Raw genomic sequence first — 26,010 nt, forward strand, 5'->3', positions numbered from 1 at the left:
TGAAAAACACGTTGTGAAAATTTCTGATCACTGGGGTTAAGGGCTGACTCAGTGTGCTCTTCGGAGCCAGGCAGTTACACTGCGATTCCAAGTGCTGAGAAATGGCGTTTATTTCGAGCTGAAAAACACGTTTTGAAAACTGTGCTGTTCCTGCCCTGTAAGTTACATGGTGGTGACCAAAGTTGCCAAAACGTGTTTATTTCTGCTGAAAAACACGTTGTGACAATTTCTGCACACTGGGGTTAAGGGCTGACTCAGTGTGCTCTTCTGAGCCAGGCAGTTACACTGCGATTCCAAGGGCTGAGAAAACGCGTTTATTTCGGGCTGAAAAACACGTTTTGAAAACTGTGTTGTTCCAGCCCTATAAGTTACATGGTGGTGACCAAAGTTGCCAAAACGTGTTTATTTCTGCTGAAAAACAAGTTGTGACAATTTCTGCACACTGGGGTTAAGGGCTGACTCAGTGTGCTCTTCTGAGCCAGGCAGTTACACTGCGATTCCAAGGGCTGAGAAAACGCGTTTATTTCGGGCTGAAAAACACGTTTTGAAAACTGTGCTATTCCTTCCCTATAAGTTACATGGTGGTGACCAAAGTTGCCAAAACGTGTTTATTTCTGCTGAAAAACACGTTGTGACAATTTCTGATCACTGGGGTTAAGGGCTGACTCAGTGTGCTCTTTGGAGCCAGGCAGTTACACTGCGATTCCAAGGGCTGAGAAATGGCGTTCATTTCGAGCTGAAAAACACGTTTTGAAAACTGTGCTGTTCCTGCCCTATAAGTTACATGGTGGTGACCAAAGTTGCCAAAACGTGTTTATTTCTGCTTAAAAACACGTTGTGACAATTTCTGCACACTGGGGTTAAGGGCTGACTCAGTGTGCTCTTCTGAGCCAGGCAGTTACACTGCGATTCCAAGGGCTGAGAAAACGCGTTTATTTCGGGCTGAAAAACACGTTTTGAAAACTGTGCTGTTCCTGCCCTATAAGTTACATGGTGGTGACCAAAGTTGCCGAAACGTGTTTATTTCTGCTGAAAAACACGTTGTGACAATTTCTGCACACTGGGGTTAAGGGCTGATTCAGTGTGCTCTTCTGAGCCAGGCAGTTACACTGCGATTCCAAGGGCTGAGAAAACGCGTTTATTTCGGGCTGAAAAACACGTTTTGAAAACTGTGTTGTTCCAGCCCTATAAGTTACATGGTGGTGACCAAAGTTGCCAAAACGTGTTTATTTCTGCTGAAAAACAAGTTGTGACAATTTCTGCACACTGGGGTTAAGGGCTGACTCAGTGAGCTCTTCTGAGCCAGGCAGTTACACTGCGATTCCAAGGGCTGAGAAAACGCGTTTATTTCGGGCTGAAAAACACGTTTTGAAAACTGTGCTGTTCCTGCCCTATAAGTTACATGGTGGTGACCAAAGTTGCCAAAACATGTTTATTTCTGCTGAAAAACACGTTGTGACAATTTCTGCACACTGGGGTTAAGGGCTGACTCAGTGTGCTCTTCTGAGCCAGGCAGTTACACTGCGATTCCAAGGGCTGAGAAAACACGTTTATTTCGGGCTGAAAAACACGTTTTGAAAACTGTGCTGTTCCTGCCCTATAAGTTACATGGTGGTGACAAAAGTTGCCAAAACGTGTTTATTTCTGCTGAAAAACACGTTGTGACAATTTCTGCACACTGGGGTTAAGGGCTGACTCAGTGTGCTCTTCTGAGCCAGGCAGTTACACTGCGATTCCAAGGGCTGAGAAAACGCGTTTATTTCGGGCTAAAAAACACGTTTTGAAAACTGTGCTGTTCCTGCCCTATAAGTTACATGGTGGTGACCAAAGTTGCCAAAACATGTTTATTTCTGCTGAAAAACAAGTTGTGACAATTTCTGCACACTGGGGTTAAGGGCTGACTTAGTGTGCTCTTCTGAGCCAGGCAGTTACACTGCGATTCCAAGGGCTGAGAAAACGCGTTTATTTCGGGCTGAAAAACACGTTTTGAAAACTGTGTTGTTCCAGCCCTATAAGTTACATGGTGGTGACCAAAGTTGCCAAAACGTGTTTATTTCTGCTGAAAAACAAGTTGTGACAATTTCTGCACACTGGGGTTAAGGGCTGACTCAGTGTGCTCTTCTGAGCCAGGCAGTTACACTGCGATTCCAAGGGCTGAGAAAACGCGTTTATTTCGGGCTGAAAAACACGTTTTGAAAACTGTGCTATTCCTTTCCTATAAGTTACATGGTGGTGACCAAAGTTGCCAAAACGTGTTTATTTCTGCTGAAAAACACGTTGTGACAATTTCTGATCACTGGGGTTAAGGGCTGACTCAGTGTGCTCTTTGGAGCAAGGCAGTTACACTGCGATTCCAAGGGCTGAGAAATGGCGTTTATTTCGAGCTGAAAAACACGTTTTGAAAACTGTGCTGTTCCTGCCCTATAAGTTACATGGTGGTGACCAAAGTTGCCAAAACGTGTTTATTTCTGCTGAAAAACACGTTGTGACAATTTCTGCACACTGGGGTTAAGGGCTGACTCAGTGTGCTCTTCTGAGCCAGGCAGTTACACTGCGATTCCAAGGGCTGAGAAAACGCGTTTATTTCGGGCTGAAAAACACGTTTTGAAAACTGTGTTGTTCCAGCCCTATAAGTTACATGGTGGTGACCAAAGTTGCCAAAACGTGTTTATTTCTGCTGAAAAACACGTTGTGACAATTTCTGATCACTGGGGTTAAGGGCTGACTCAGTGTGCTCTTTGGAGCCAGGCAGTTACACTGCGATTCCAAGGGCTGAGAAATGGCGTTTATTTCGGGCTGAAAAACACGTTTTGAAAACTGTGCTGTTCCTGCCCTATAAGTTACATGGTGGTGACCAAAGTTGCCAAAACGTGTTTATTTCTGCTGAAAAACACGTTGTGACAATTTCTGCACAGTGGGGTTAAGGGCTGACTCAGTGTGCTCTTCTGAGCCAGGCAGTTACACTGCGATTCCAAGGGCTGAGAAAACGCGTTTATTTCGGGCTGAAAAACACGTTTTGAAAACTGTGCTGTTCCTGCCCTATAAGTTACATGGTGGTGACCAAAGTTGCCGAAACGTGTTTATTTCTGCTGAAAAACACGTTGTGACAATTTCTGCACCCTGGGGTTAAGGGCTGATTCAGTGTGCTCTTCTGAGTCAGGCAGTTACACTGCGATTCCAAGGGCTGAGAAAACGCATTTATTTCGGGCTGAAAAACACGTTTTGAAAACTGTGTTGTTCCAGCCCTATAAGTTACATGGTGGTGACCAAAGTTGCCAAAACGTGTTTATTTCTGCTGAAAAACAAGTTGTGACAATTTCTGCACACTGGGGTTAAGGGCTGACTCAGTGTGCTCTTCTGAGCCAGGCAGTTACACTGCGATTCCAAGGGCTGAGAAAACGCGTTTATTTCGGGCTGAAAAACACGTTTTGAAAACTGTGCTGTTCCTGCCCTATAAGTTACATGGTGGTGACCAAAGTTGCCAAAACATGTTTATTTCTGCTGAAAAACACGTTGTGACAATTTCTGCACACTGGGGTTAAGGGCTGACTCAGTGTGCTCTTCTGAGCCAGGCAGTTACACTGCGATTCCAAGGGCTGAGAAAACACGTTTATTTCGGGCTGAAAAACACGTTTTGAAAACTGTGCTGTTCCTTCCCTATAAGTTACATGGTGGTGACCAAAGTTGCCAAAACGTGTTTATTTCTGCTGAAAAACACGTTGTGACAATTTCTGATCACTGGGGTTAAGGGCTGACTCAGTGTGCTCTTCTGAGCCAGGCAGTTACACTGCGATTCCAAGGGCTGAGAAAACGCGTTTATTTCGGGCTGAAAAACACGTTTTGAAAACTGTGCTGTTCCTGCCCTATAAGTTACATGGTGGTGACCAAAGTTGCCAAAACGTGTTTATTTCTGCTGAAAAACACGTTGTGACAATTTCTGCACACTGGGGTTAAGGGCTGACTCAGTGTGCTCTTCTGAGCCAGGCAGTTACACTGCGATTCCAAGGGCTGAGAAAACGCGTTTATTTCGGGCTGAAAAACACGTTTTGAAAACTGTGCTGTTCCTGCCCTATAAGTTACATGGTGGTGACCAAAGTTGCCGAAACGTGTTTATTTCTGCTGAAAAACACGTTGTGACAATTTCTGCACACTGGGTTTAAGGGCTGATTCAGTGTGCTCTTCTGAGCCAGGCAGTTACACTGCGATTCCAAGGGTTGAGAAAACGCGTTTATTTCGGGCTGAAAAACACGTTTTGAAAACTGTGCTGTTCCTGCCCTATAAGTTACATGGTGGTGACCAAAGTTGCCAAAACATGTTTATTTCTGCTGAAAAACACGTTGTGACAATTTCTGCACACTGGGGTTAAGGGCTGACTCAGTGTGCTCTTTGGAGCCAGGCAGTTACACTGCGATTCCAAGGGCTGAGAAAACGCGTTTATTTCGGGCTGAAAAACACGTTTTGAAAACTGTGCTGTTCCTGCCCTATAAGTTACATGGTGGTGACCAAAGTTGCCGAAACGTGTTTATTTGTGCTTAAAAACACGTTGTGACAATTTCTGCACACTGGGGTTAAGGGCTGACTCAGTGTGCTCTTCTGAGCCAGGCAGTTACACTGCGATTCCAAGGGCTGAGAAAACGCGTTTATTTCGGGCTAAAAAACACGTTTTGAAAACTGTGCTGTTCCTGCCCTATAAGTTACATGGTGGTGACCAAAGTTGCCAAAACATGTTTATTTCTGCTGAAAAACAAGTTGTGACAATTTCTGCACACTGGGGTTAAGGGCTGACTCAGTGTGCTCTTCTGAGCCAGGCAGTTACACTGCGATTCCAAGGGCTGAGAAAACGCGTTTATTTCGGGCTGAAAAACACGTTTTGAAAACTGTGCTGTTCCTGCCCTATAAGTTACATGGTGGTGACCAAAGTTGCCAAAACGTGTTTATTTCTGCTTAAAAACACGTTGTGACAATTTCTGCACACTGGGGTTAAGGGCTGACTCAGTGTGCTCTTCTGAGCCAGGCAGTTACACTGCGATTCCAAGGGCTGAGAAAACGCGTTTATTTCGGGCTGAAAAACACGTTTTGAAAACTGTGCTGTTCCTGCCCTATAAGTTACATGGTGGTGACCAAAGTTGCCGAAACGTGTTTATTTCTGCTGAAAAACACGTTGTGACAATTTCTGCACCCTGGGGTTAAGGGCTGATTCAGTGTGCTCTTCTGAGCCAGGCAGTTACACTGCGATTCCAAGGGCTGAGAAAACGCGTTTATTTCGGGCTGAAAAACACGTTTTGAAAACTGTGTTGTTCCAGCCCTATAAGTTACATGGTGGTGACCAAAGTTGCCAAAACGTGTTTATTTCTGCTGAAAAACAAGTTGTGACAATTTCTGCACACTGGGGTTAAGGGCTGACTCAGTGTGCTCTTCTGAGCCAGGCAGTTACACTGCGATTCCAAGGGCTGAGAAAACGCGTTTATTTCGGGCTGAAAAACACGTTTTGAAAACTGTGCTGTTCCTGCCCTATAAGTTACATGGTGGTGACCAAAGTTGCCAAAACGTGTTTATTTCTGCTGAAAAACACGTTGTGACAATTTCTGATCACTGGGGTTAAGGGCTGACTCAGTGTGCTCTTCTGAGCCAGGCAGTTACACTGCGATTCCAAGGGCTGAGAAAACGCGTTTATTTCGGGCTGAAAAACACATTTTGAAAACTGTGCTATTCCTTCCCTATAAGTTACATGGTGGTGACCAAAGTTGCCAAAACGTGTTTATTTCTGCTGAAAAACACGTTGTGAAAATTTCTGATCACTGGGGTTAAGGGCTGACTCAGTGTGCTCTTCGGAGCCAGGCAGTTACACTGCGATTCCAAGTGCTGAGAAATGGCGTTTATTTCGAGCTGAAAAACACGTTTTGAAAACTGTGCTGTTCCTGCCCTATAAGTTACATGGTGGTGACCAAAGTTGCCAAAACGTGTTTATTTCTGCTGAAAAACACGTTGTGACAATTTCTGCACACTGGGGTTAAGGGCTGACTCAGTGTGCTCTTCTGAGCCAGGCAGTTACACTGCGATTCCAAGGGCTGAGAAAACGCGTTTATTTCGGGCTGAAAAACACGTTTTGAAAACTGTGCTGTTCCTGCCCTATAAGTTACATGGTGGTGACCAAAGTTGCCAAAACGTGTTTATTTCTGCTGAAAAACACGTTGTGACAATTTCTGCACACTGGGGTTAAGGGCTGACTCAGTGTGCTCTTCTGAGCCAGGCAGTTACACTGCGATTCCAAGGGCTGAGAAAACGCGTTTATTTCGGGCTGAAAAACACGTTTTGAAAACTGTGTTGTTCCAGCCCTATAAGTTACATGGTGGTGACCAAAGTTGCCAAAACGTGTTTATTTCTGCTGAAAAACAAGTTGTGACAATTTCTGCACACTGGGGTTAAGGGCTGACTCAGTGTGCTCTTCTGAGCCAGGCAGTTACACTGCGATTCCAAGGGCTGAGAAAACGCGTTTATTTCGGGCTGAAAAACACGTTTTGAAAACTGTGCTATTCCTTCCCTATAAGTTACATGGTGGTGACCAAAGTTGCCAAAACGTGTTTATTTCTGCTGAAAAACACGTTGTGACAATTTCTGATCACTGGGGTTAAGGGCTGACTCAGTGTGCTCTTTGGAGCCAGGCAGTTACACTGCGATTCCAAGGGCTGAGAAATGGCGTTCATTTCGAGCTGAAAAACACGTTTTGAAAACTGTGCTGTTCCTGCCCTATAAGTTACATGGTGGTGACCAAAGTTGCCAAAACGTGTTTATTTCTGCTTAAAAACACGTTGTGACAATTTCTGCACACTGGGGTTAAGGGCTGACTCAGTGTGCTCTTCTGAGCCAGGCAGTTACACTGCGATTCCAAGGGCTGAGAAAACGCGTTTATTTCGGGCTGAAAAACACGTTTTGAAAACTGTGCTGTTCCTGCCCTATAAGTTACATGGTGGTGACCAAAGTTGCCGAAACGTGTTTATTTCTGCTGAAAAACACGTTGTGACAATTTCTGCACACTGGGGTTAAGGGCTGATTCAGTGTGCTCTTCTGAGCCAGGCAGTTACACTGCGATTCCAAGGGCTGAGAAAACGCGTTTATTTCGGGCTGAAAAACACGTTTTGAAAACTGTGTTGTTCCAGCCCTATAAGTTACATGGTGGTGACCAAAGTTGCCAAAACGTGTTTATTTCTGCTGAAAAACAAGTTGTGACAATTTCTGCACACTGGGGTTAAGGGCTGACTCAGTGAGCTCTTCTGAGCCAGGCAGTTACACTGCGATTCCAAGGGCTGAGAAAACGCGTTTATTTCGGGCTGAAAAACACGTTTTGAAAACTGTGCTGTTCCTGCCCTATAAGTTACATGGTGGTGACCAAAGTTGCCGAAACGTGTTTATTTGTGCTTAAAAACACGTTGTGACAATTTCTGCACACTGGGGTTAAGGGCTGACTCAGTGTGCTCTTCTGAGCCAGGCAGTTACACTGCGATTCCAAGGGCTGAGAAAACGCGTTTATTTCGGGCTAAAAAACACGTTTTGAAAACTGTGCTGTTCCTGCCCTATAAGTTACATGGTGGTGACCAAAGTTGCCAAAACATGTTTATTTCTGCTGAAAAACAAGTTGTGACAATTTCTGCACACTGGGGTTAAGGGCTGACTCAGTGTGCTCTTCTGAGCCAGGCAGTTACACTGCGATTCCAAGGGCTGAGAAAACGCGTTTATTTCGGGCTGAAAAACACGTTTTGAAAACTGTGCTGTTCCTGCCCTATAAGTTACATGGTGGTGACCAAAGTTGCCAAAACGTGTTTATTTCTGCTTAAAAACACGTTGTGACAATTTCTGCACACTGGGGTTAAGGGCTGACTCAGTGTGCTCTTCTGAGCCAGGCAGTTACACTGCGATTCCAAGGGCTGAGAAAACGCGTTTATTTCGGGCTGAAAAACACGTTTTGAAAACTGTGCTGTTCCTGCCCTATAAGTTACATGGTGGTGACCAAAGTTGCCGAAACGTGTTTATTTCTGCTGAAAAACACGTTGTGACAATTTCTGCACCCTGGGGTTAAGGGCTGATTCAGTGTGCTCTTCTGAGCCAGGCAGTTACACTGCGATTCCAAGGGCTGAGAAAACGCGTTTATTTCGGGCTGAAAAACACGTTTTGAAAACTGTGTTGTTCCAGCCCTATAAGTTACATGGTGGTGACCAAAGTTGCCAAAACGTGTTTATTTCTGCTGAAAAACAAGTTGTGACAATTTCTGCACACTGGGGTTAAGGGCTGACTCAGTGTGCTCTTCTGAGCCAGGCAGTTACACTGCGATTCCAAGGGCTGAGAAAACGCGTTTATTTCGGGCTGAAAAACACGTTTTGAAAACTGTGCTGTTCCTGCCCTATAAGTTACATGGTGGTGACCAAAGTTGCCAAAACGTGTTTATTTCTGCTGAAAAACACGTTGTGACAATTTCTGATCACTGGGGTTAAGGGCTGACTCAGTGTGCTCTTCTGAGCCAGGCAGTTACACTGCGATTCCAAGGGCTGAGAAAACGCGTTTATTTCGGGCTGAAAAACACATTTTGAAAACTGTGCTATTCCTTCCCTATAAGTTACATGGTGGTGACCAAAGTTGCCAAAACGTGTTTATTTCTGCTGAAAAACACGTTGTGAAAATTTCTGATCACTGGGGTTAAGGGCTGACTCAGTGTGCTCTTCGGAGCCAGGCAGTTACACTGCGATTCCAAGTGCTGAGAAATGGCGTTTATTTCGAGCTGAAAAACACGTTTTGAAAACTGTGCTGTTCCTGCCCTATAAGTTACATGGTGGTGACCAAAGTTGCCAAAACGTGTTTATTTCTGCTGAAAAACACGTTGTGACAATTTCTGCACACTGGGGTTAAGGGCTGACTCAGTGTGCTCTTCTGAGCCAGGCAGTTACACTGCGATTCCAAGGGCTGAGAAAACGCGTTTATTTCGGGCTGAAAAACACGTTTTGAAAACTGTGCTGTTCCTGCCCTATAAGTTACATGGTGGTGACCAAAGTTGCCAAAACGTGTTTATTTCTGCTGAAAAACACGTTGTGACAATTTCTGCACACTGGGGTTAAGGGCTGACTCAGTGTGCTCTTCTGAGCCAGGCAGTTACACTGCGATTCCAAGGGCTGAGAAAACGCGTTTATTTCGGGCTGAAAAACACGTTTTGAAAACTGTGTTGTTCCAGCCCTATAAGTTACATGGTGGTGACCAAAGTTGCCAAAACGTGTTTATTTCTGCTGAAAAACAAGTTGTGACAATTTCTGCACACTGGGGTTAAGGGCTGACTCAGTGTGCTCTTCTGAGCCAGGCAGTTACACTGCGATTCCAAGGGCTGAGAAAACGCGTTTATTTCGGGCTGAAAAACACGTTTTGAAAACTGTGCTATTCCTTCCCTATAAGTTACATGGTGGTGACCAAAGTTGCCAAAACGTGTTTATTTCTGCTGAAAAACACGTTGTGACAATTTCTGATCACTGGGGTTAAGGGCTGACTCAGTGTGCTCTTTGGAGCCAGGCAGTTACACTGCGATTCCAAGGGCTGAGAAATGGCGTTCATTTCGAGCTGAAAAACACGTTTTGAAAACTGTGCTGTTCCTGCCCTATAAGTTACATGGTGGTGACCAAAGTTGCCAAAACGTGTTTATTTCTGCTTAAAAACACGTTGTGACAATTTCTGCACACTGGGGTTAAGGGCTGACTCAGTGTGCTCTTCTGAGCCAGGCAGTTACACTGCGATTCCAAGGGCTGAGAAAACGCGTTTATTTCGGGCTGAAAAACACGTTTTGAAAACTGTGCTGTTCCTGCCCTATAAGTTACATGGTGGTGACCAAAGTTGCCGAAACGTGTTTATTTCTGCTGAAAAACACGTTGTGACAATTTCTGCACACTGGGGTTAAGGGCTGATTCAGTGTGCTCTTCTGAGCCAGGCAGTTACACTGCGATTCCAAGGGCTGAGAAAACGCGTTTATTTCGGGCTGAAAAACACGTTTTGAAAACTGTGTTGTTCCAGCCCTATAAGTTACATGGTGGTGACCAAAGTTGCCAAAACGTGTTTATTTCTGCTGAAAAACAAGTTGTGACAATTTCTGCACACTGGGGTTAAGGGCTGACTCAGTGAGCTCTTCTGAGCCAGGCAGTTACACTGCGATTCCAAGGGCTGAGAAAACGCGTTTATTTCGGGCTGAAAAACACGTTTTGAAAACTGTGCTGTTCCTGCCCTATAAGTTACATGGTGGTGACCAAAGTTGCCAAAACATGTTTATTTCTGCTGAAAAACACGTTGTGACAATTTCTGCACACTGGGGTTAAGGGCTGACTCAGTGTGCTCTTCTGAGCCAGGCAGTTACACTGCGATTCCAAGGGCTGAGAAAACACGTTTATTTCGGGCTGAAAAACACGTTTTGAAAACTGTGCTGTTCCTGCCCTATAAGTTACATGGTGGTGACCAAAGTTGCCAAAACGTGTTTATTTCTGCTGAAAAACACGTTGTGACAATTTCTGCACACTGGGGTTAAGGGCTGACTCAGTGTGCTCTTCTGAGCCAGGCAGTTACACTGCGATTCCAAGGGCTGAGAAAACGCGTTTATTTCGGGCTAAAAAACACGTTTTGAAAACTGTGCTGTTCCTGCCCTATAAGTTACATGGTGGTGACCAAAGTTGCCAAAACATGTTTATTTCTGCTGAAAAACAAGTTGTGACAATTTCTGCACACTGGGGTTAAGGGCTGACTTAGTGTGCTCTTCTGAGCCAGGCAGTTACACTGCGATTCCAAGGGCTGAGAAAACGCGTTTATTTCGGGCTGAAAAACACGTTTTGAAAACTGTGTTGTTCCAGCCCTATAAGTTACATGGTGGTGACCAAAGTTGCCAAAACGTGTTTATTTCTGCTGAAAAACAAGTTGTGACAATTTCTGCACACTGGGGTTAAGGGCTGACTCAGTGTGCTCTTCTGAGCCAGGCAGTTACACTGCGATTCCAAGGGCTGAGAAAACGCGTTTATTTCGGGCTGAAAAACACGTTTTGAAAACTGTGCTATTCCTTTCCTATAAGTTACATGGTGGTGACCAAAGTTGCCAAAACGTGTTTATTTCTGCTGAAAAACACGTTGTGACAATTTCTGATCACTGGGGTTAAGGGCTGACTCAGTGTGCTCTTTGGAGCAAGGCAGTTACACTGCGATTCCAAGGGCTGAGAAATGGCGTTTATTTCGAGCTGAAAAACACGTTTTGAAAACTGTGCTGTTCCTGCCCTATAAGTTACATGGTGGTGACCAAAGTTGCCAAAACGTGTTTATTTCTGCTGAAAAACACGTTGTGACAATTTCTGCACACTGGGGTTAAGGGCTGACTCAGTGTGCTCTTCTGAGCCAGGCAGTTACACTGCGATTCCAAGGGCTGAGAAAACGCGTTTATTTCGGGCTGAAAAACACGTTTTGAAAACTGTGTTGTTCCAGCCCTATAAGTTACATGGTGGTGACCAAAGTTGCCAAAACGTGTTTATTTCTGCTGAAAAACACGTTGTGACAATTTCTGATCACTGGGGTTAAGGGCTGACTCAGTGTGCTCTTTGGAGCCAGGCAGTTACACTGCGATTCCAAGGGCTGAGAAATGGCGTTTATTTCGGGCTGAAAAACACGTTTTGAAAACTGTGCTGTTCCTGCCCTATAAGTTACATGGTGGTGACCAAAGTTGCCAAAACGTGTTTATTTCTGCTGAAAAACACGTTGTGACAATTTCTGCACAGTGGGGTTAAGGGCTGACTCAGTGTGCTCTTCTGAGCCAGGCAGTTACACTGCGATTCCAAGGGCTGAGAAAACGCGTTTATTTCGGGCTGAAAAACACGTTTTGAAAACTGTGCTGTTCCTGCCCTATAAGTTACATGGTGGTGACCAAAGTTGCCGAAACGTGTTTATTTCTGCTGAAAAACACGTTGTGACAATTTCTGCACCCTGGGGTTAAGGGCTGATTCAGTGTGCTCTTCTGAGTCAGGCAGTTACACTGCGATTCCAAGGGCTGAGAAAACGCATTTATTTCGGGCTGAAAAACACGTTTTGAAAACTGTGTTGTTCCAGCCCTATAAGTTACATGGTGGTGACCAAAGTTGCCAAAACGTGTTTATTTCTGCTGAAAAACAAGTTGTGACAATTTCTGCACACTGGGGTTAAGGGCTGACTCAGTGTGCTCTTCTGAGCCAGGCAGTTACACTGCGATTCCAAGGGCTGAGAAAACGCGTTTATTTCGGGCTGAAAAACACGTTTTGAAAACTGTGCTGTTCCTGCCCTATAAGTTACATGGTGGTGACCAAAGTTGCCAAAACATGTTTATTTCTGCTGAAAAACACGTTGTGACAATTTCTGCACACTGGGGTTAAGGGCTGACTCAGTGTGCTCTTCTGAGCCAGGCAGTTACACTGCGATTCCAAGGGCTGAGAAAACGCGTTTATTTCGGGCTGAAAAACACGTTTTGAAAACTGTGCTGTTCCTTCCCTATAAGTTACATGGTGGTGACCAAAGTTGCCAAAACGTGTTTATTTCTGCTGAAAAACACGTTGTGACAATTTCTGATCACTGGGGTTAAGGGCTGACTCAGTGTGCTCTTCTGAGCCAGGCAGTTACACTGCGATTCCAAGGGCTGAGAAAACGCGTTTATTTCGGGCTGAAAAACACGTTTTGAAAACTGTGCTGTTCCTGCCCTATAAGTTACATGGTGGTGACCAAAGTTGCCAAAACGTGTTTATTTCTGCTGAAAAACACGTTGTGACAATTTCTGCACACTGGGGTTAAGGGCTGACTCAGTGTGCTCTTCTGAGCCAGGCAGTTACACTGCGATTCCAAGGGCTGAGAAAACACGTTTATTTCGGGCTGAAAAACACGTTTTGAAAACTGTGCTGTTCCTTCCCTATAAGTTACATGGTGGTGACCAAAGTTGCCAAAACGTGTTTATTTCTGCTGAAAAACACGTTGTGACAATTTCTGATCACTGGGGTTAAGGGCTGACTCAGTGTGCTCTTCTGAGCCAGGCAGTTACACTGCGATTCCAAGGGCTGAGAAAACGCGTTTATTTCGGGCTGAAAAACACGTTTTGAAAACTGTGCTGTTCCTGCCCTATAAGTTACATGGTGGTGACCAAAGTTGCCAAAACGTGTTTATTTCTGCTGAAAAACACGTTGTGACAATTTCTGCACACTGGGGTTAAGGGCTGACTCAGTGTGCTCTTCTGAGCCAGGCAGTTACACTGCGATTCCAAGGGCTGAGAAAACGCGTTTATTTCGGGCTGAAAAACACGTTTTGAAAACTGTGCTGTTCCTGCCCTATAAGTTACATGGTGGTGACCAAAGTTGCCGAAACGTGTTTATTTCTGCTGAAAAACACGTTGTGACAATTTCTGCACACTGGGTTTAAGGGCTGATTCAGTGTGCTCTTCTGAGCCAGGCAGTTACACTGCGATTCCAAGGGTTGAGAAAACGCGTTTATTTCGGGCTGAAAAACACGTTTTGAAAACTGTGCTGTTCCTGCCCTATAAGTTACATGGTGGTGACCAAAGTTGCCAAAACATGTTTATTTCTGCTGAAAAACACGTTGTGACAATTTCTGCACACTGGGGTTAAGGGCTGACTCAGTGTGCTCTTTGGAGCCAGGCAGTTACACTGCGATTCCAAGGGCTGAGAAAACGCGTTTATTTCGGGCTGAAAAACACGTTTTGAAAACTGTGCTGTTCCTGCCCTATAAGTTACATGGTGGTGACCAAAGTTGCCGAAACGTGTTTATTTGTGCTTAAAAACACGTTGTGACAATTTCTGCACACTGGGGTTAAGGGCTGACTCAGTGTGCTCTTCTGAGCCAGGCAGTTACACTGCGATTCCAAGGGCTGAGAAAACGAGTTTATTTCGGGCTGAAAAACACGTTTTGAAAACTGTGCTGTTCCTGCCCTATAAGTTACATGGTGGTGACCAAAGTTGCCGAAACGTGTTTATTTCTGCTGAAAAACACGTTGTGACAATTTCTGCACACTGGGGTTAAGGGCTGATTCAGTGTGCTCTTCTGAGCCAGGCAGTTACACTGCGATTCCAAGGGCTGAGAAAACGCGTTTATTTCGGGCTGAAAAACACGTTTTGAAAACTGTGTTGTTCCAGCCCTATAAGTTACATGGTGGTGACCAAAGTTGCCAAAACGTGTTTATTTCTGCTGAAAAACACGTTGTGACAATTTCTGCACACTGGGGTTAAGGGCTGACTCAGTGTGCTCTTCTGAGCCAGGAGGTTACACTGCGATTCCAAGGGCTGAGAAAACACGTTTATTTCGGGCTGAAAAACACGTTTTGAAAACTGTGCTGTTCCTGCCCTATAAGTTACATGGTGGTGACCAAAGTTGCCAAAACGTGTTTATTTCTGCTGAAAAACACGTTGTGACAATTTCTGCACACTGGGGTTAAGGGCTGACTCAGTGTGCTCTTCTGAGCCAGGCAGTTACACTGCGATTCCAAGGGCTGAGAAAACGCGTTTATTTCGGGCTAAAAAACACGTTTTGAAAACTGTGCTGTTCCTGCCCTATAAGTTACATGGTGGTGACCAAAGTTGCCAAAACATGTTTATTTCTGCTGAAAAACAAGTTGTGACAATTTCTGCACACTGGGGTTAAGGGCTGACTTAGTGTGCTCTTCTGAGCCAGGCAGTTACACTGCGATTCCAAGGGCTGAGAAAACGCGTTTATTTCGGGCTGAAAAACACGTTTTGAAAACTGTGTTGTTCCAGCCCTATAAGTTACATGGTGGTGACCAAAGTTGCCAAAACGTGTTTATTTCTGCTGAAAAACAAGTTGTGACAATTTCTGCACACTGGGGTTAAGGGCTGACTCAGTGTGCTCTTCTGAGCCAGGCAGTTACACTGCGATTCCAAGGGCTGAGAAAACGCGTTTATTTCGGGCTGAAAAACACGTTTTGAAAACTGTGCTGTTCCTGCCCTATAAGTTACATGGTGGTGACCAAAGTTGCCAAAACATGTTTATTTCTGCTGAAAAACACGTTGTGACAATTTCTGCACACTGGGGTTAAGGGCTGACTCAGTGTGCTCTTCTGAGCCAGGCAGTTACACTGCGATTCCAAGGGCTGAGAAAACGCGTTTATTTCGGGCTGAAAAACACGTTTTGAAAACTGTGCTGTTCCTTCCCTATAAGTTACATGGTGGTGACCAAAGTTGCCAAAACGTGTTTATTTCTGCTTAAAAACACGTTGTGACAATTTCTGATCACTGGGGTTAAGGGCTGACTCAGTGTGCTCTTCTGAGCCAGGCAGTTACTCTGCGATTCCAAGGGCTGAGAAAACGCGTTTATTTCGGGCTGAAAAACACGTTTTGAAAACTGTGCTATTCCTTCCCTATAAGTTACATGGTGGTGACCAAAGTTGCCAAAACGTGTTTATTTCTGCTGAAAAACACGTTGTGACAATTTCTGATCACTGGGATTAAGGGCTGACTCAGTGTGCTCTTTGGAGCCAGGCAGTTACACTGCGATTCCAAGGGCTGAGAAATGGCGTTTATTTCGAGCTGAAAAACACGTTTTGAAAACTGTGCTGTTCCTGCCCTATAAGTTACATGGTGGTGACCAAAGTTGCCAAAACGTGTTTATTTCTGCTTAAAAACACGTTGTGACAATTTCTGCACACTGGGGTTAAGGGCTGACTCAGTGTGCTCTTCTGAGCCAGGCAGTTACACTGCGATTCCAAGGGCTGAGAAAACGCGTTTATTTCGGGCTGAAAAACACGTTTTGAAAACTGTGCTGTTCCTGCCCTATAAGTTACATGGTGGTGACCAAAGTTGCCAAAACGTGTTTATTTCTGCTGAAAAACACGTTGTGAAAATTTCTGATCACTGGGGTTAAGGGCTGACTCAGTGTGCTCTTCGGAGCCAGGCAGTTACACTGCGATTCCAAGTGCTGAGAAATGGCGTTTATTTCGAGCTGAAAAACACGTTTTGAAAACTGTGCTGTTCCTGCCCTATAAGTTACATGGTGGTGACCAAAGTTGCCAAAACGTGTTTATTTCTGCTGAAAAACACGTTGTGACAATTTCTGCACACTGGGGTTAAGGGCTGACTCAGTGTGCTCTTCTGAGCCAGGCAGTTACACTGCGATTCCAAGGGCTGAGAAAACGCGTTTATTTCGGGCTGAAAAACACGTTTTGAAAACTGTGCTGTTCCTGCCCTATAAGTTACATGGTGGTGACCAAAGTTGCCAAAACGTGTTTATTTCTGCTGAAAAACACGTTGTGACAATTTCTGCACACTGGGGTTAAGGGCTGACTCAGTGTGCTCTTCTGAGCCAGGCAGTTACACTGCGATTCCAAGGGCTGAGAAAACGCGTTTATTTCGGGCTGAAAAACACGTTTTGAAAACTGTGTTGTTCCAGCCCTATAAGTTACATGGTGGTGACCAAAGTTGCCAAAACGTGTTTATTTCTGCTGAAAAACAAGTTGTGACAATTTCTGCACACTGGGGTTAAGGGCTGACTCAGTGTGCTCTTCTGAGCCAGGCAGTTACACTGCGTTTCCAAGGGCTGAGAAAACACGTTTATTTCGGGCTGAAAAACACGTTTTGAAAACTGTGCTGTTCCTGCCCTATAAGTTACATGGTGGTGACCAAAGTTGCCAAAACATGTTTATTTCTGCTGAAAAACAAGTTGTGACAATTTCTGCACACTGGGGTTAAGGGCTGACTTAGTGTGCTCTTCTGAGCCAGGCAGTTACACTGCGATTCCAAGGGCTGAGAAAACGCGTTTATTTCGGGCTGAAAAACACGTTTTGAAAACTGTGCTATTCCTTCCCTATAAGTTACATGGTGGTGACCAAAGTTGCCAAAACGTGTTTATTTCTGCTGAAAAACACGTTGTGACAATTTCTGATCACTGGGGTTAAGGGCTGACTCAGTGTGCTCTTCTGAGCCAGGCAGTTACACTGCGATTCCAAGGGCTGAGAAAACGCGTTTATTTCGGGCTGAAAAACACGTTTTGAAAACTGTGCTATTCCTTCCCTATAAGTTACATGGTGGTGACCAAAGTTGCCAAAACGTGTTTATTTCTGCTGAAAAACACGTTGTGACAATTTCTGATCACTGGGGTTAAGGGCTGACTCAGTGTGCTCTTTGGAGCCAGGCAGTTACACTGCGATTCCAAGGGCTGAGAAATGGCGTTTATTTCGAGCTGAAAAACACGTTTTGAAAACTGTGCTGTTCCTGCCCTATAAGTTACATGGTGGTGACCAAAGTTGCCAAAACGTGTTTATTTCTGCTTAAAAACACGTTGTGACAATTTCTGCACACTGGGGTTAAGGGCTGACTCAGTGTGCTCTTCTGAGCCAGGCAGTTACACTGCGATTCCAAGGGCTGAGAAAACGCGTTTATTTCGGGCTGAAAAACACGTTTTGAAAACTGTGTTGTTCCAGCCCTATAAGTTACATGGTGGTGACCAAAGTTGCCAAAACGTGTTTATTTCTGCTGAAAAACAAGTTGTGACAATTTCTGCACACTGGGGTTAAGGGCTGACTCAGTGAGCTCTTCTGAGCCAGGCAGTTACACTGCGATTCCAAGGGCTGAGAAAACGCGTTTATTTTGGGCTGAAAAACACGTTTTGAAAACTGTGCTGTTCCTGCCCTATAAGTTACATGGTGGTGACCAAAGTTGCCAAAACATGTTTATTTCTGCTGAAAAAACACGTTGTGACAATTTCTGCACACTGGGGTTAAGGGCTGACTCAGTGTGCTCTTCTGAGCCAGGCAGTTACACTGCGATTCCAAGGGCTGAGAAAACACGTTTATTTCGGGCTGAAAAACACGTTTTGAAAACTGTGCTGTTCCTGCCCTATAAGTTACATGGTGGTGACCAAAGTTGCCAAAACGTGTTTATTTCTGCTGAAAAACACGTTGTGACAATTTCTGCACACTGGGGTTAAGGGCTGACTCAGTGTGCTCTTCTGAGCCAGGCAGTTACACTGCGATTCCAAGGGCTGAGAAAACGCGTTTATTTCGGGCTGAAAAACACGTTTTGAAAACTGTGCTGTTCCTGCCCTATAAGTTACATGGTGGTGACCAAAGTTGCCAAAACGTGTTTATTTCTGCTGAAAAACACGTTGTGACAATTTCTGATCACAGGGGTTAAGGGCTGACTCAGTGTGCTCTTCTGAGCCAGGCAGTTACACTGCGATTCCAAGGGCTGAGAAAACGCGTTTATTTCGGGCTGAAAAACACGTTTTGAAAACTGTGCTATTCCTTCCCTATAAGTTACATGGTGGTGACCAAAGTTGCCAAAACGTGTTTATTTCTGCTGAAAAACACGTTGTGAAAATTTCTGATCACTGGGGTTAAGGGCTGACTCAGTGTGCTCTTCGGAGCCAGGCAGTTACACTGCGATTCCAAGGGCTGAGAAATGGCGTTTATTTCGGGCTGAAAAACACGTTTTGAAAACTGTGCTGTTCCTTCCCTATAAGTTACATGGTGGTGACCAAAGTTGCCAAAACGTGTTTATTTCTGCTGAAAAACACGTTGTGACAATTTCTGATCACTGGGGTTAAGGGCTGACTCAGTGTGCTCTTCTGAGCCAGGCAGTTACACTGCGATTCCAAGGGCTGAGAAAACGCGTTTATTTCGGGCTGAAAAACACGTTTTGAAAACTGTGCTGTTCCTGCCCTATAAGTTACATGGTGGTGACCAAAGTTGCCAAAACGTGTTTATTTCTGCTGAAAAACACGTTGTGACAATTTCTGCACACTGGGGTTAAGGGCTGACTCAGTGTGCTCTTCTGAGCCAGGCAGTTACACTGCGATTCCAAGGGCTGAGAAAACGCGTTTATTTCGGGCTGAAAAACACGTTTTGAAAACTGTGCTGTTCCTGCCCTATAAGTTACATGGTGGTGACCAAAGTTGCCGAAACGTGTTTATTTCTGCTGAAAAACACGTTGTGACAATTTCTGCACACTGGGTTTAAGGGCTGATTCAGTGTGCTCTTCTGAGCCAGGCAGTTACACTGCGATTCCAAGGGTTGAGAAAACGCGTTTATTTCGGGCTGAAAAACACGTTTTGAAAACTGTGCTGTTCCTGCCCTATAAGTTACATGGTGGTGACCAAAGTTGCCAAAACATGTTTATTTCTGCTGAAAAACACGTTGTGACAATTTCTGCACACTGGGGTTAAGGGCTGACTCAGTGTGCTCTTTGGAGCCAGGCAGTTACACTGCGATTCCAAGGGCTGAGAAAACGCGTTTATTTCGGGCTGAAAAACACGTTTTGAAAACTGTGCTGTTCCTGCCCTATAAGTTACATGGTGGTGACCAAAGTTGCCGAAACGTGTTTATTTGTGCTTAAAAACACGTTGTGACAATTTCTGCACACTGGGGTTAAGGGCTGACTCAGTGTGCTCTTCTGAGCCAGGCAGTTACACTGCGATTCCAAGGGCTGAGAAAACGAGTTTATTTCGGGCTGAAAAACACGTTTTGAAAACTGTGCTGTTCCTGCCCTATAAGTTACATGGTGGTGACCAAAGTTGCCGAAACGTGTTTATTTCTGCTGAAAAACACGTTGTGACAATTTCTGCACACTGGGGTTAAGGGCTGATTCAGTGTGCTCTTCTGAGCCAGGCAGTTACACTGCGATTCCAAGGGCTGAGAAAACGCGTTTATTTCGGGCTGAAAAACACGTTTTGAAAACTGTGTTGTTCCAGCCCTATAAGTTACATGGTGGTGACCAAAGTTGCCAAAACGTGTTTATTTCTGCTGAAAAACACGTTGTGACAATTTCTGCACACTGGGGTTAAGGGCTGACTCAGTGTGCTCTTCTGAGCCAGGAGGTTACACTGCGATTCCAAGGGCTGAGAAAACACGTTTATTTCGGGCTGAAAAACACGTTTTGAAAACTGTGCTGTTCCTGCCCTATAAGTTACATGGTGGTGACCAAAGTTGCCAAAACGTGTTTATTTCTGCTGAAAAACACGTTGTGACAATTTCTGCACACTGGGGTTAAGGGCTGACTCAGTGTGCTCTTCTGAGCCAGGCAGTTACACTGCGATTCCAAGGGCTGAGAAAACGCGTTTATTTCGGGCTAAAAAACACGTTTTGAAAACTGTGCTGTTCCTGCCCTATAAGTTACATGGTGGTGACCAAAGTTGCCAAAACATGTTTATTTCTGCTGAAAAACAAGTTGTGACAATTTCTGCACACTGGGGTTAAGGGCTGACTTAGTGTGCTCTTCTGAGCCAGGCAGTTACACTGCGATTCCAAGGGCTGAGAAAACGCGTTTATTTCGGGCTGAAAAACACGTTTTGAAAACTGTGTTGTTCCAGCCCTATAAGTTACATGGTGGTGACCAAAGTTGCCAAAACGTGTTTATTTCTGCTGAAAAACAAGTTGTGACAATTTCTGCACACTGGGGTTAAGGGCTGACTCAGTGTGCTCTTCTGAGCCAGGCAGTTACACTGCGATTCCAAGGGCTGAGAAAACGCGTTTATTTCGGGCTGAAAAACACGTTTTGAAAACTGTGCTGTTCCTGCCCTATAAGTTACATGGTGGTGACCAAAGTTGCCAAAACATGTTTATTTCTGCTGAAAAACACGTTGTGACAATTTCTGCACACTGGGGTTAAGGGCTGACTCAGTGTGCTCTTCTGAGCCAGGCAGTTACACTGCGATTCCAAGGGCTGAGAAAACGCGTTTATTTCGGGCTGAAAAACACGTTTTGAAAACTGTGCTGTTCCTTCCCTATAAGTTACATGGTGGTGACCAAAGTTGCCAAAACGTGTTTATTTCTGCTTAAAAACACGTTGTGACAATTTCTGATCACTGGGGTTAAGGGCTGACTCAGTGTGCTCTTCTGAGCCAGGCAGTTACTCTGCGATTCCAAGGGCTGAGAAAACGCGTTTATTTCGGGCTGAAAAACACGTTTTGAAAACTGTGCTATTCCTTCCCTATAAGTTACATGGTGGTGACCAAAGTTGCCAAAACGTGTTTATTTCTGCTGAAAAACACGTTGTGACAATTTCTGATCACTGGGATTAAGGGCTGACTCAGTGTGCTCTTTGGAGCCAGGCAGTTACACTGCGATTCCAAGGGCTGAGAAATGGCGTTTATTTCGAGCTGAAAAACACGTTTTGAAAACTGTGCTGTTCCTGCCCTATAAGTTACATGGTGGTGACCAAAGTTGCCAAAACGTGTTTATTTCTGCTTAAAAACACGTTGTGACAATTTCTGCACACTGGGGTTAAGGGCTGACTCAGTGTGCTCTTCTGAGCCAGGCAGTTACACTGCGATTCCAAGGGCTGAGAAAACGCGTTTATTTCGGGCTGAAAAACACGTTTTGAAAACTGTGCTGTTCCTGCCCTATAAGTTACATGGTGGTGACCAAAGTTGCCAAAACGTGTTTATTTCTGCTGAAAAACACGTTGTGAAAATTTCTGATCACTGGGGTTAAGGGCTGACTCAGTGTGCTCTTCGGAGCCAGGCAGTTACACTGCGATTCCAAGTGCTGAGAAATGGCGTTTATTTCGAGCTGAAAAACACGTTTTGAAAACTGTGCTGTTCCTGCCCTATAAGTTACATGGTGGTGACCAAAGTTGCCAAAACGTGTTTATTTCTGCTGAAAAACACGTTGTGACAATTTCTGCACACTGGGGTTAAGGGCTGACTCAGTGTGCTCTTCTGAGCCAGGCAGTTACACTGCGATTCCAAGGGCTGAGAAAACGCGTTTATTTCGGGCTGAAAAACACGTTTTGAAAACTGTGCTGTTCCTGCCCTATAAGTTACATGGTGGTGACCAAAGTTGCCAAAACGTGTTTATTTCTGCTGAAAAACACGTTGTGACAATTTCTGCACACTGGGGTTAAGGGCTGACTCAGTGTGCTCTTCTGAGCCAGGCAGTTACACTGCGATTCCAAGGGCTGAGAAAACGCGTTTATTTCGGGCTGAAAAACACGTTTTGAAAACTGTGTTGTTCCAGCCCTATAAGTTACATGGTGGTGACCAAAGTTGCCAAAACGTGTTTATTTCTGCTGAAAAACAAGTTGTGACAATTTCTGCACACTGGGGTTAAGGGCTGACTCAGTGTGCTCTTCTGAGCCAGGCAGTTACACTGCGTTTCCAAGGGCTGAGAAAACACGTTTATTTCGGGCTGAAAAACACGTTTTGAAAACTGTGCTGTTCCTGCCCTATAAGTTACATGGTGGTGACCAAAGTTGCCAAAACATGTTTATTTCTGCTGAAAAACAAGTTGTGACAATTTCTGCACACTGGGGTTAAGGGCTGACTTAGTGTGCTCTTCTGAGCCAGGCAGTTACACTGCGATTCCAAGGGCTGAGAAAACGCGTTTATTTCGGGCTGAAAAACACGTTTTGAAAACTGTGCTATTCCTTCCCTATAAGTTACATGGTGGTGACCAAAGTTGCCAAAACGTGTTTATTTCTGCTGAAAAACACGTTGTGACAATTTCTGATCACTGGGGTTAAGGGCTGACTCAGTGTGCTCTTCTGAGCCAGGCAGTTACACTGCGATTCCAAGGGCTGAGAAAACGCGTTTATTTCGGGCTGAAAAACACGTTTTGAAAACTGTGCTATTCCTTCCCTATAAGTTACATGGTGGTGACCAAAGTTGCCAAAACGTGTTTATTTCTGCTGAAAAACACGTTGTGACAATTTCTGATCACTGGGGTTAAGGGCTGACTCAGTGTGCTCTTTGGAGCCAGGCAGTTACACTGCGATTCCAAGGGCTGAGAAATGGCGTTTATTTCGAGCTGAAAAACACGTTTTGAAAACTGTGCTGTTCCTGCCCTATAAGTTACATGGTGGTGACCAAAGTTGCCAAAACGTGTTTATTTCTGCTTAAAAACACGTTGTGACAATTTCTGCACACTGGGGTTAAGGGCTGACTCAGTGTGCTCTTCTGAGCCAGGCAGTTACACTGCGATTCCAAGGGCTGAGAAAACGCGTTTATTTCGGGCTGAAAAACACGTTTTGAAAACTGTGTTGTTCCAGCCCTATAAGTTACATGGTGGTGACCAAAGTTGCCAAAACGTGTTTATTTCTGCTGAAAAACAAGTTGTGACAATTTCTGCACACTGGGGTTAAGGGCTGACTCAGTGAGCTCTTCTGAGCCAGGCAGTTACACTGCGATTCCAAGGGCTGAGAAAACGCGTTTATTTTGGGCTGAAAAACACGTTTTGAAAACTGTGCTGTTCCTGCCCTATAAGTTACATGGTGGTGACCAAAGTTGCCAAAACATGTTTATTTCTGCTGAAAAAACACGTTGTGACAATTTCTGCACACTGGGGTTAAGGGCTGACTCAGTGTGCTCTTCTGAGCCAGGCAGTTACACTGCGATTCCAAGGGCTGAGAAAACACGTTTATTTCGGGCTGAAAAACACGTTTTGAAAACTGTGCTGTTCCTGCCCTATAAGTTACATGGTGGTGACCAAAGTTGCCAAAACGTGTTTATTTCTGCTGAAAAACACGTTGTGACAATTTCTGCACACTGGGGTTAAGGGCTGACTCAGTGTGCTCTTCTGAGCCAGGCAGTTACACTGCGATTCCAAGGGCTGAGAAAACGCGTTTATTTCGGGCTGAAAAACACGTTTTGAAAACTGTGCTGTTCCTGCCCTATAAGTTACATGGTGGTGACCAAAGTTGCCAAAACGTGTTTATTTCTGCTGAAAAACACGTTGTGACAATTTCTGATCACAGGGGTTAAGGGCTGACTCAGTGTGCTCTTCTGAGCCAGGCAGTTACACTGCGATTCCAAGGGCTGAGAAAACGCGTTTATTTCGGGCTGAAAAACACGTTTTGAAAACTGTGCTATTCCTTCCCTATAAGTTACATGGTGGTGACCAAAGTTGCCAAAACGTGTTTATTTCTGCTGAAAAACACGTTGTGAAAATTTCTGATCACTGGGGTTAAGGGCTGACTCAGTGTGCTCTTCGGAGCCAGGCAGTTACACTGCGATTCCAAGTGCTGAGAAATGGCGTTTATTTCGAGCTGAAAAACACGTTTTGAAAACTGTGCTGTTCCTGCCCTATAAGTTACATGGTGGTGACCAAAGTTGCCAAAACGTGTTTATTTCTGCTGAAAAACACGTTGTGACAATTTCTGCACACTGGGGTTAAGGGCTGACTCAGTGTGCTCTTCTGAGCCAGGCAGTTACACTGCGATTCCAAGGGCTGAGAAAACGCGTTTATTTCGGGCTGAAAAACACGTTTTGAAATCTGTGCTGTTCCTGCCCTATAAGTTACATGGTGGTGACCAAAGTTGCCAAAACGTGTTTATTTCTGCTGAAAAACACGTTGTGACAATTTCTGCACACTGGGGTTAAGGGCTGACTCAGTGTGCTCTTCTGAGCCAGGCAGTTACACTGCGATTCCAAGGGCTGAGAAAACGCGTTTATTTCGGGCTGAAAAACACGTTTTGAAAACTGTGTTGTTCCAGCCATATAAGTTACATGGTGGTGACCAAAGTTGCCAAAACGTGTTTATTTCTGCTGAAAAACAAGTTGTGACAATTTCTGCACACTGGGGTTAAGGGCTGACTCAGTGTGCTCTTCTGAGCCAGGCAGTTACACTGCGTTTCCAAGGGCTGAGAAAACACGTTTATTTCGGGCTGAAAAACACGTTTTGAAAACTGTGCTGTTCCTGCCCTATAAGTTACATGGTGGTGACCAAAGTTGCCAAAACATGTTTATTTCTGCTGAAAAACAAGTTGTGACAATTTCTGCACACTGGGGTTAAGGGCTGACTTAGTGTGCTCTTCTGAGCCAGGCAGTTACACTGCGATTCCAAGGGCTGAGAAAACGCGTTTATTTCGGGCTGAAAAACACGTTTTGAAAACTGTGCTATTCCTTCCCTATAAGTTACATGGTGGTGACCAAAGTTGCCAAAACGTGTTTATTTCTGCTGAAAAACACGTTGTGACAATTTCTGATCACTGGGGTTAAGGGCTGACTCAGTGTGCTCTTCTGAGCCAGGCAGTTACACTGCGATTCCAAGGGCTGAGAAAACGCGTTTATTTCGGGCTGAAAAACACGTTTTGAAAACTGTGCTATTCCTTCCCTATAAGTTACATGGTGGTGACCAAAGTTGCCAAAACGTGTTTATTTCTGCTGAAAAACACGTTGTGACAATTTCTGATCACTGGGGTTAAGGGCTGACTCAGTGTGCTCTTTGGAGCCAGGCAGTTACACTGCGATTCCAAGGGCTGAGAAATGGCGTTTATTTCGAGCTGAAAAACACGTTTTGAAAACTGTGCTGTTCCTGCCCTATAAGTTACATGGTGGTGACCAAAGTTGCCAAAACGTGTTTATTTCTGCTTAAAAACACGTTGTGACAATTTCTGCACACTGGGGTTAAGGGCTGACTCAGTGTGCTCTTCTGAGCCAGGCAGTTACACTGCGATTCCAAGGGCTGAGAAAACGCGTTTATTTCGGGCTGAAAAACACGTTTTGAAAACTGTGCTGTTCCTGCCCTATAAGTTACATGGTGGTGACCAAAGTTGCCGAAACGTGTTTATTTCTGCTGAAAAACACGTTGTGACAATTTCTGCACACTGGGGTTAAGGGCTGACTCAGTGTGCTCTTCTGAGCCAAGCAGTTACACTGCGATTCCAAGGGCTGAGAAAACGCGTTTATTTCGGGCTAAAAAACACGTTTTGAAAACTGTGCTGTTCCTGCCCTATAAGTTACATGGTGGTGACCAAAGTTGCCAAAACATGTTTATTTCTGCTGAAAAACAAGTTGTGACAATTTCTGCACACTGGGGTTAAGGGCTGACTCAGTGTGCTCTTCTGAGCCAGGGAGTTACACTGCGATTCCAAGGGCTGAGAAAACGCGTTTATTTCGGGCTGAAAAACACGTTTTGAAAACTGTGCTGTTCCTGCCCTATAAGTTACATGGTGGTGACCAAAGTTGCCAAAACGTGTTTATTTCTGCTGAAAAACACGTTGTGACAATTTCTGATCACTGGGGTTAAGGGCTGACTCAG

This window comes from Atractosteus spatula, chromosome 16 (assembly GCF_055471065.1).
Source record: "Atractosteus spatula isolate fAtrSpa1 chromosome 16, fAtrSpa1.hap1, whole genome shotgun sequence".
NCBI classification, from domain to species: Eukaryota; Metazoa; Chordata; class Actinopteri; order Semionotiformes; family Lepisosteidae; genus Atractosteus; species Atractosteus spatula.